General features: G+C 39.7%; 1 protein-coding gene across 1 annotated transcript in view; it reads left to right on the top strand.

Moving 5' to 3' along the window:
* The window catches only part of LOC150079477 (late secretory pathway protein AVL9 homolog), a 269,555-nt gene that overhangs the window by 257,070 nt on the left and 357 nt on the right, over window positions 1-12,128 (top strand). The window lies entirely within an intron of this gene.

Here is a 12,128-nt window from a genome sequence, read left to right as displayed (position 1 = left end):
CAAAGAGTCCAATCAACCAGTAACATTTTGTTGGGTACCCTGACATTCTGGAATTCCAGGAAATTATTCTGCTGATCTTTCTGCTAAAAAACCTCTTACCATTTCTTACCACAACTCCTCTAATTCGCAAGGCATGTTATGAAAACTGGTCACAAATCTGAAGAAGTAATACCAACAACAAACTTTACCAGATCGAACAAGAACCAGAGTTGTGGCTGTCTGGATTCAGACAAAACAGACGAGAAGACCTGTTTTTATTATTGAGAGAAGATACACCCCGGTACACATTCTGTCACACCCAACTTACAGTTCACCACTTTCTTGTAGACTGTCCTCTTTACTTATCAATCCGTTCTAGCACCTTTCGGTCATTCATGACCGAAAGGTGCTAGAACGGATTAAACGAATGCCGAAAGCGAATTAAACGAATACCAGCTTTTATCCCATTTTCTTGGTAATTATGCAAACATAGAACTCTTCCTAGAAGGAAAGAGATGAATCAGATTGGTCCACTTGACATCAACGGTTTCAATATTGATGATCCTGCTCAGGTAGCTGACAATCTGAATGAGTATTTTGCATCTACATTCACACATGAAGACTTATTAAGGGAGGAGAATGCCAGATGTTTATCAAACTATAACAGGATGCTTAATGATTTTCTAATAATTGAGAGCAAAGTGGAGGAGAAATTGTCGAAGTTAAACATAAGAAAGGCACTCGGGGTGGATGGGATCTCTCCAGTTATATTAAAGGAAGTGGCAAAGGTAGTAACCAAACCCTTAGCCATAATTATGAGAGCGTCCTTGGACTCAGGGGAAGTTCTCCAAAGGCTGGAGATGTGCAAATGTATCACCAATTCACAAAGGGGGATCAAAGGTGACATGAGTAATTACAGACCTGTTAGTTTAACTTATGTTCTGGAGAAAATAATGAAGTCACTGTTTAAAGAAGCATTGCAGGATCATCTCGACAAGACTGCAGTAATAATTCAGACACGGCTTGGGTTTTTTAAGGGAAAGTCTTGTCTGAAAAATTTGATTGAATACTATGATGAGGTTAGAAAGGAAATGGATGAAAAAAATAATTTTGATATCTTATACGTGTAGCACTCGTATAACACGGTTATTAGGTTCCTGTAAAACATTGTGTTGTGTGAAACCGTGTTATACGGGACTAAGAAAAAGTACAAAAGGGGGGGGGGGGAGTTACATTCCAAAAGCTAACAAAAATACACCATTCTAGATTTCGTGTATCTTCTGCTGTCTTTAAAAATCAGTAATCCGGGTTTGTTTGCTTTTGCAAATAAACCCAGATTACTGATTGGATCTGCAAATAAACCCAGATTACTGGTGTGAATCTTTGAATTTTATCATATGGAACTAAGCATTTTTGAAGCTCCCTTTTGAACTTTGGGCTCCTTTCATTCAAGGATCTGCATTCAAAAAATAAGATTCTAATTGCTCGGCTAACTTTATGCCTTCCCCTATGCTTTTTAGTGTACAATTTGGAAGTTTAGAATTTTCATCTGCAATATCATCATCTCAATTGATTTGATTTTACCTCCGATGCCATTTGCGCCAAATTCGCTGCACTGGCTTCCTTTTCTACCAGTAATTCTTGAACATCTGCAGTAATCATGTCTTTTTTTTTTTTTTATTTTTTTAGGAGCATCAGTGAATCAGGCCGTATTACTCTGTCTATATTGTCTGTAAATTGCGTGTGTTCTGAGGTCGAGTGTCCGGGAGAAAAAACCATGCTACCCTCGCCCAAGCCCGACTAACTCAGCCACGTTGTAAAAAATAAATAAATAAATAATTCTTTATTGCTAATAAGTACAGGACATGTACTAGAGACAATAATACTCAACACGGCGACATGGCCAGGAGTTTTACATTATAAATGAAATTAATTAGCAAAAGGGAAAAAAATACCGTTACATGTAAATTATGAGTTACAAACATGTAAATTATAATAATGAAAAATGAGGACTAAACGTCATATGGAGGAAATTATCCCAGTTCCACAGATGGAATCCACTCGAGGAGCATGTGACGGAATTTGTAGTCGGTAGCTAATTTCTGAAGGTCGACTCCAAGACGGAGCAGTGCCTGAATTTTGGGGAGTGCCTGGGCAGGTGGGAACCGACTACACAGTTTCAACCGGTTGTATTTGAGGATTAGTGTGGGCTCTGACCTCAAGGATGGCGTAGGATTGTGCCACTGACAGAAATCCCAGATGTTTGGGGCGTTTATCACTCCTGTGTACATTTTTACTGAAGTCATTAAACGCCTGCTGTCAATTAACCTCGGGAGCCTGGGTACATTTAGCTGCTCAGCCATGTCAGTTGTTCTCAATTGAGGGGGTTGGCGATGCTTATTTGTGGCCCATTTCAGGGTCCAGTATTCACATGAGAACACCGGTTTTTGAAGTGAGGGCGACGCAGATGCCCAAATTTCAGCAGCGTATAAAATAGCCAGATAAACAGTGACTTGAAGATATCTGGTAGTGGTTGTGGCATCGTTGGAATGAAGTAAGTGTTGTTTCGCTCTCCAGCGTAGGGTGTTAAAACGCTTCCGGAGGTATTCTGTGTGAACATTAAATTTCAGCTTCGGATCAAAATAGACACAGATCTTTATGGCAGGTAACCACTGAAATTACAGTACCTAAAACTAAAGGTTGAATTATTGTTGGTTGCTGTTTCAATGAGTAAGTCATTATTGCAGATTTTGATGCGTTAAGGTTTAATCCAAACATCTTCAAGTAAGTTGAAAGAGTGGTCAAGTTCTCTGTGATGGAGGACCTAATTGCCATTGGGTTTGCAGACGGTGGGATTAAAGTAAGAAACTTTATATCGTCGGCATATATTAGAGCATCATCACGAGGACTCATGAAAGGAATCAGAATCACTGAGAAGAGAAGGCCAGACAGGACACCACCTTGTGGGACTCCTGGATTAATTTTTCTTGTAAAGTGGGTTTTCTTCAAAGTGAGGTGGACACTTCTATTCTTCAATAAGGCGGTGAGGAAAGCTAGTAGGTCTCCATTAATCCTGAAGAAGAATTACAGGAGTCTGAGAAGGGCTGTGACGTCTAGGTTGTCAAAAGCAGCTTCAATGTCAGCGTACACTATAGCTAATTCAGATTTAGTTTTGAATGCTTGAAGAATTGATGTCTGTGCGGCCATGAGGTTTGTTATGGTGGATCTATTTTCGACTGCGAAATGGAACTGTTTCGGCTTCTGTGGCATCAGCTGTTTGTTTAATGCTGGAAGGAGTACCTTTTCTAGAAGGTTGAGGAGGGTGGAAGAAGTTGAGATTGGTCTGAAATCTTTTAGGCTTGTTGGTACTTTGACCTTAGGCAGTGGCCTCACAGAGTATTCATTCCTGAGCAGGGAAAACTCGTGTGGAAAGAATAGAGTTGTAGATTGAGAGTAATGCATCTAGGATATAGGAGCTAAGGCATTTAATTATGAAATGAGGTATCTTATCATGGCCTGCGGTACTAGATGGTCGCAGGGAGTTAATAGCATATATCAGTTGCTGTCTTGTGATGGAAATTATGGAAAGGTCATCAGTAGGAGCAAATTGGGAGTTTTGGAGAGGAATTTCAGCAGAGGCGGAATTGGTTTTGAATTTTGAAATGTAGTCCATCCAGTTATCTAGATCAAGATTTGAATTAATGCAACTGTGTCTTGATGAGTATGGCGCTTTTCCTTTAGACAAGGTAGCATCAGTGTATCTCTTTAATGCTGATGCCTTGAGTCTGTTGAACATAGCTCTTGCTCTGGAGTATAGGATTCGATCTTGGGTTGTGCCAGAGATTTTCCACTGCCTGTGAAGGCACTGTTTGTTGTGGAAACTGCATGCTAGATCTTTGGTCCACCAAGCCCTAGTTCTTGGAGAAATGTGTACGGTTTTAGCTGACGCATAGATGGTGACTGTATTTATCCATCTAGTGATTAGATCAACTGCGAGGATTGGGTCACATCCATCAACACATGCCATGGAATAGACTGCGCTGCCTCAAGGCACTTTTTTGGATCCAGAAAATTCGGAGAGAATATGATTTTCTTTTCAACAGTATTATGGCAATTGAAGTTGGGCATAGGCAGAACAATAAGTAATGCAATTGGGTCGTGATCTGAATTGAAGGACGTTTCTGGTGGAATGTCGACTCTGCAAATTCCAGAACATAGAATCAAGTCAAGGCGATTGGTGCCTCTCGTTGGCTCCTCATTGATAATCGCCAACTTTAATGGAGAGAGATTGTTCATTAGTCGTTGAAAGAGAGGGCTCAGGTGGGGTGGAAGATTAAACTCGCCGCAGAGTATGTGCGTAGCAGAAGGGTGTAACTTACTCATTATCCAGCCGGTAGCATCGTCAACTGTTGCAATATCTGGAGCTGGGGGTATGTAGATTGCCGTTAAATCGATTAAATAGGCATTAAACTTCACAGTCACGAGTATTGCTTCATAAAATAAGGAGTTGCTAGATGTGACGTGCACAAATTTCAGATTGGAATCTTTGACGAAGATGGCAACACCGCCACCTCTAGATTGAGATCTTGACGTGAAGAACGATGAAAATCCAGCGGCCGGAGCATAGGCTATTGACTCCTGATCAGGTTCAAGCCATGTTTCTGATAGACAGATTACATCCATGCTGTTAGACAACAAGAGTTGTTCGAGGGTTTCAAACTTATTTCGGAGGCTCTGGACATTTTGGTAGAAAATTCTAAGGATGAGTTGAAAGGGAATTTTTATAAGTGCTGATCTATTTGTAGATTGTTTTGAACACCTCAACTGATTAGGCCTTGTGGAATTTATCCTGTTAATTGAAAGTGATTGAAAAGCAGGGTTATGTGGTGTCATATCGGTATGTTTATAAGCAGTAGCTGGGGCAAGAAAGTGATTGGAGCTGGACATGTGGTGCAGTGGTTTTCAATAGTCGAGAGACACTAGTGTAGTTTCACAATTTGTTAGTCATGCAGGGGGTAGCTGTGTCATCTTTCGGTTTTGCTCATAAGATGAAGTTGAAGTGGATGGTTTTGGGTCATTCGGTTCATAAAAAGGCCTGATTAAAGTGCCAACTGGCCATACAGGCCTGGAGGCACTGGTTAAAGAAGCACTGCAGGATCATTTAGACAAGACTTCAGTTATAGCTCAGACACAGCATGGTTTTGTTAAGGGGAAGTCTTGCCTGACCAACTTGATTGGATATTATGATGCAGTCACAAAAGAACTGGATGCAGGGAATAACTTTGATATTATATACTTGGATCTTAGAAAGGCTTTTGATACTGTTGCACATGGAAGACTGCTACACAAATTGGAGCAGTGTGACATTGGAGGCAAATTGCTGCTATGGATAAAGGGGTGGTTGAGGGGGAGAAGACAGAGAGTGGTAATCAATGGACACTACTCATCGTGGACTAATGTTATTAGTGGAGTCCCTCAGGGCTCAGTGTTGGGTCCATTATTGTTTTCTGTATTTATAAATGATATTGATGATGGTATATCAAGCTTAATGTCCAAGTTTGCAGATGATACAAAGGTTGGCAGGGTTGTCAAGGACACTACTGACACTATGCTGCTGCAACAGGATCTGGAAAGGTTGAGCAGATGGGCTGAGAGGTGGCAAATGAAGTTTAACATTGACAAATGTAAAGTACTACACATGGGAAACAGCAACCCCAGAGCAATGTATCAACTCTGTGGTACTACACTGACAGTGGTAGAGAATGAAAGGGACTTGGGGGTGGTTGTGCAGGCAGATATGAAGTTCTCTGAGCAGTGCAGACGGGCTGCAAGAGTAGCTCATGGAGTATTGTCAATGATATACAGGAATTTTTCCAGCAGGGATAAGGAGGTGATTATTCCATTGTATAAGGCAATGGTCAGGCCACACCTAGAGTACTGTATACAGGTCTGGAGGACTCATTTCAAGAAGGATGTAGAGCTGCTGGAACGAGTACAGAGAAGGGCAACAAGATTAGTGAATGGAACAAAGGGGTGCTCTTACGAAGAAAGGCTTAAGTTTTGCAAATTACAGTGTCTGGAGACTAGGCACCAGCAAGGTGATCTGATAGAGGTGTATAAAGCCTTGAATGGTTTAAGCATGCTCAATGCTGATGGGATTCTTCCTCTAGCTCAGAAAAATCACCTGAGAGGGCATAAATTCAAATTGAGGAAAGACAGATGTAGGATAGACGTGAGGAAATTTGCCTTTAGCCAGCGGGTGGTTGGTTGGTGGAACAGACTTCCATCCCTTGTGGTGGAGGTTGATAGCCTAAATAAGTTTAAGGCTCAGCTGGACAGGTATTTGGAACGAACAGAGGGGTGAAGTGGAAGTGGGTTTTTTTTCTTTTTTTGGCTGATGCTGCATAAGCTTGCTTTTTTGCATCAAATGCCTCTACTAATGCTAATGCTAATACAGATGTGGATGCAACAGATCTGAACGGCCGACTTTCGCAAACTACTCTAAAGGACAAGTAATTTTGCGTTTTCGTGAGTAAATTTGCAGATACTTTGGTATGCAGTTCTTTACTCATTGCAGCCTCAATTTCCTCAGCAGTTATCAGTGGCCCCAGTCGGGAAATAAAAAGACTTCTGTGCTGGGAGGTGGAAGGCATGCTCATCGATTTCAGAATAGAGGACGTGGAGGTACCAATCCTAATCTGACACTTTTCCTTGATATTGGCAGGGTGGCTCTTAATTTGAAAGGGTGTCCTGGGGAAATGAGGGTTCTGATTAGCTGTTAATTGAGATGAAATAGAACGGGTAGCAGCGATTTTTGCCCAAGATTGTTTGTTTATGACAGGTGAGCAATGGCTGCTTTCAGACAGCAGCACAGATGGTAAAACTGAGGTCAATTTTGGAGGTAGGATGCTAATTTGGTGGGCTTCCACTTGTGGATCGCACCTCTGTTCAGCTGCTTGACACGAATTCATGACCGGGACTTCGCTGCTTGCTACATTAGGGAATTGAGGTTCCTCTGAAAGATGATTGTCTCCCTGAGTATTTGGGCAACATTCCAATTCGGCGGGATTGTGTGAGGTCAAAATATTTTTCTCTACGGATTGGGCGGTGATTTGAGTATTGATTCTGTTAGCTGGTTCATTTTGTTTGGAAAACTTATGAATTTTGAAACATCCGGTTTTGATTTGCATATTGGTATACAGATCATTAAGAGCAGACATCAGTTTATCTATTAACACAGGTATGAAATTTCTTTGCAACTCATCTGCTACAGACTTGCTTATTGACTCATTCTGGAATTCTGGCCTTGGGTTGTCCTGTATGGACAGTGCGGCCATTGACACTGTTCCTGGCAAAGAGATATCGGTTTGGATTATTGCATTATTACTGCTCCGGGCCTGAGAAACAGTTAATTTGTCTTTGGTGCACGACGGTTGCAACAAGCTTTGCGACAAAAAACTTATCTCGCCCCTGATACACCCCGGCGTTTTGCAACTGATTAACTTGGGTGCTTCATTATGACAGTTATTGAGGGTATCCGCAGGGAGGATCGATTTAGCGGTATTACGATTCTTTGAAATTACATCAGATGGAACATCTCGCAACAAAAGTTGTATACTGACCATGTTATTCATATCAGAATTTTCATTCATGTTGTTATGTTCGGATTGTCTGCTCTTTGACTGCATCTACCCCTTTTGATTTAAGTTCCATTCCATGCATATTGCAAAATGAAGCATGGTTGTTCCTTGACGTGTGCATCATATTATAGATCGTGGTAACTTGTTTGCTGAGTTTTTTGTTCCGTTGTTTTTCTTTTTCAGAACTCATTATGAGTTCTTGTTGAGTTGTTAATATCGTGTGGATTTGCTGTTTTAAAAGGTCCTGGTTGGTAATGACCATATCTAGTCTGATTTGTAACTCATCTATATGGGATTTCAAGTCATGATGATTTGTGTTGCTTCGATTTATTGACGAGTTTTGCTCTGAACAAATTTGATTAATCAACTGTAGAGTGTCTGTACAATTGGTGTCTTGTAGAGTGAATTTGGATCCAAGGGATTTTATCTCTGAATTCTCAAAAGAGACTTCATTATCTGATAATTCATCAATAATCTTAGAGAGCACTTCTTTTCGTTTTTTATCAGATATTTTCCCGGTTCGGTTTATCTCTGTTGCAGTACAGCCAGCACAAATCCATTCATTTTTTTTTTTTTTTTTTTTTTTTGCTTCATTTTCTTAAATGTCCTATGCGCCACTGAGGCACGTTTGAGACAATATTCTATTTTGCAGCTTATACAGAAAAGCGTATTTTTTACCTGATTCTTGCAGATCAGGCATGTCTCTGTTCTCCTCATCCTCGGTTATGAAAAAGGCTTGCTTTTTCCCCGAGAAAACTCAAAACACGCTGAGTTCAGTTTTCGTTGCTCTTCTAAGCCGATTTCTGCGTGACAATCACACAAGGCCTGGTCTCCGAGTTTCTATAGCTTTAACGTTGTTATTTGTGGCAGTCAAATTTGTTGAGGCAGGGAAACAATTGTCTACTTATGATTATGGTTCAAGTCTCTGTGGGAGTTCCTTTGCCAAAACGACCTTGGAGTAGGTACCAAACGACTCCCGTTCAAGGTCTTAGTTATTGCTTTGTATAAGCTTATAAGTATGCATCACATACGTTAAAACTTGGTGTAGCCAGCATTAAAATTATAAAATATAATTAAAAAGTTACCTTTTAATTTCATTGCAGAAACAGCATTTTCATCCAAGAGCTCATTAAATTCTGAGAACGGCCGTACAAAAATTTATCATACTTTGACAACCAAACACACAAATTTTGATTAAACATAGAGCACTAAAAATACACAGCAGAGTGGTTACGGGGCCACGGTTGAATATTCACCGCTTCATTTCTAATTAAATTAAACACACTAAAACTGTCCAACTTCCTGTTTTCTTTGTAGGGTTATCATGAAAACTCCGCAGACACTAAAAATGGTTCATACTTAATGTTCAAACTAAGAAGCAAACTCCCAGTGGGAACGAGCCAATATCCTTCAAATCCTGGATTCTTATTTCCAAAGAGAAATGCAGTAGTGAAACAGCTAAGCCTAATTATTGACAATGCGCATGTAACTACAGCAAAACGTGTTAGAACGCGGCCAGCAGAATGCTAAGCCTAATGAGATTAGGCAGATAATGAGAACATTCTTACAAGATAACTCTGCTAATAACAGAATTTTCTCACTGACGTAATCCGCTTGCTTAGTTCTTTCAGCTGGCACACTTTTCCAGGAAAGAAATCACTTTAAACACATTAAATAATTCGAAATTCAGGAGCTCGAGAAATCGTGGCTGCGCTGAATGACGGCCATGACACGTGTCTCAAAAAAGACCCATAAAAATTCCTTCCTTCATCGACAGGATTCGAACTCAGGTCTTTTCCAGCCAGTGTGGGGAGGAAGGGAAGGTGATTCTATCAACTGTGCTACCCACAGGGGCTTCAATAGTCATATCATTAAAACCTTCCCCTCCTATCGATGTAGTAAGTCCTACTATCTCACCGATTCCGTTTTCTGCCCATTCAATCATATTTCCTGAATGAACTGACTCTGGCCATACATTTTTCCACACTCATTTAACCCTGGGGGCTCACATCTGTTGAGTTTGGGCCTGGCACACCCAGGGTCCTGATCTGGATATCATTATTCATCTTTTTCTTGATGATTCCCTTATACTTCTCTCTCTCTCTCAGTAATTCAGAAAATTTTTTTTTTTTTTTGCCTGGTGCAGCATAAGCCTCAGGCTTCCTTGCACCATATGGCTAATAATAATAATAATAATAAACGTTGATGGTTTTACTTCTTTCAGCGATATAGCTATGATTCTGATACAGTCCACAATTGAGAAATGTTTCCATGCCTCTATTAATTCAATAGATTCGAAATCAATTTTTTTCAAAATCCATTGTAACGATTTTCTGATGGAATGAGTTTTAAAGGTGGATATAATGCCTTGATCTTACAGCAGAATGAAAGAAGTCGTATTAACCCAGTACAACTGTGGTGGTAGGAACGTAACTTCAACATTTAGATTACTTAAATCTTTTGGGTGGCATGGTGTGCTATCCAATAGTAATAAAACTTTGAAATCCAGATTTTTCCATAAGTTCAACAACAACAAGTTCAATAGCACAGAACATAATACAGGAATTTTGCAGCAAAATAAAATACAAGCATTCAAAAAGAGTGGAAATGTTGAAAAAATTGCATCCAACATAATAACAGGGTTTTCCCACACAAAAGCTCAAAAATATCCTGTTTTGTGAGATTTACCGAAATTCTGTACCCGTGTTAGAGCAAAACCATGTTATTTAAGTACAGTATTGTGCGAGGATTGCTGCAATTTATCAATCATGTTAGAGGCGAAATCATATTGATTTCGCCTCTACCTGAGATGGCATAAATTCAAATTGAGTAAAGACAGTTATAGAATAGATGTGCGGAAATTTCCCTTTAGCCAGCGGGTTGTTGATTGCTGGAACAAACTTCCATCTGTCGTGGAAGTTGATAGCTTAAATAAATTCAAGGGGAAACTGGACAAATGTCCAGTTTCCCCTTGAAATTGTGAAATTTTTTTTTTTTTTTTTTTTGACTGATGCTACATAAGCTTGCTTTCTTGCATCATATGCCTCAAATAATGCTAATGTAACTGTTAGCATACTTAAATCATACTGACCTATATGCAAGTATATAATTGTATTGTTAAAAGATATAAAAAAATAAACTATGAACTGACACAATTTGGCCTTAGTAGCCCTTGTGTCGTTAAACTTAATAACAATGATCAGCAGGGATAAGGAGTTGATTATACCATTGTATAAGGCAGTGGTCAGGTCACATCTTCAGTACTGCATAGAGTTCTGGAAGCCACATTTTAGGAAGAATGTAGAGCTGCTGGAATGAGTACAGAGAAGGGCAACAAGATTGGTGAGTGAAACAAAGGGTGCTCTTACCAAGAAAGGTTTCATTTCTACAAATTGCAGCATCTGCGACCTAAACACTTGCGAGGTGATAGGCCTTAAACAGCTCAATGCTGATGGGATTCTTCTTAGATCAACACAAAAGTTGATCTGATTGAGGTGTTTAAGGCTTTCAATGAATTAAGCAAGCTCAATGTTGATGGGATTCTTCTTCTTCTTCTTGCTCAGTCTATGCACATTGAGGGTGCACAAATTCAAATTGAAGAAGGTTTATTGCAGAATAGATGCGTTGAAATTTCCTTTAGCCAGCAGGTTGTTAACTGCTGGAGCAAACTTCCATCTGTTGTTTTGGAAGCAGATTGTATGAATGAATTCATTTATTTGGTTGGAGGGAATGGATAGATGAAATGGGATTTTTTTTTTTTTTTTCGTTGAAACTGTATAAGCTTGCTTTCTTCCATCATTTGCCACTACTTGATTGCCCTCCAAATTTGCCTTACATTAATCCAATTAAACACCTATGGGACATTTTGGAAAGGGAAGTGAGCCATATGGACATGCAATTGTCATCTATTTGGACACTGTGGAAAGCCTTACAGGCAGCATGGCTGCAGATCGCTGTAGATGTCTTCTGATATCTAGTAAGCCAATGCCTAGGCAAATAGCAGCTGTTATCTGTGCGAATGGTGGCCCAACGCTACATTAGGTAGGTGTTCACAATTCAGTGATCACTGAGTATACATGCTTGTGAAAGGGATAGTTTTCATTTAAGACCACTTTAATATATAGTTTGGAAACTATATATTAAAGTGGTCTTAATAATAATATTTCTCCCCCTCTTTCCTTGTTCTTTGAAATCTCTTCCATCCTCAGTTCCGCCTGCAACAGAAAATTTTGAAGTGCTCGGTCACATGCTTGTGTATTCATATGCACTTGTATATGAATCTTATGAGAGAAGTTAATATTCCTTTGCCCATCTGTTAGATTGGTAGAATTTCTGTATTGGATAAGAGAGGGATTTTTTTTTTTTTTTTTAAGTTCATTTGTGTTGGTTGGACTCACTCTCAGGCAAAAAGGCTGTATATATACTTATTACATCATGTATCTTTATAATGTAAAAAAATTGCTTTCTTATGCTTAGACGCATGTTAGAGTGCTTGGAACAGATAGTATT

This window comes from Mastigoproctus giganteus, chromosome 10, assembly GCF_048544385.1.
Source record: "Mastigoproctus giganteus isolate SK-2022 chromosome 10, ASM4854438v1, whole genome shotgun sequence".
Lineage (NCBI taxonomy): Eukaryota > Metazoa > Arthropoda > Arachnida > Uropygi > Thelyphonidae > Mastigoproctus > Mastigoproctus giganteus.
This window is presented reverse-complemented; position numbering and strand designations above follow the sequence as displayed.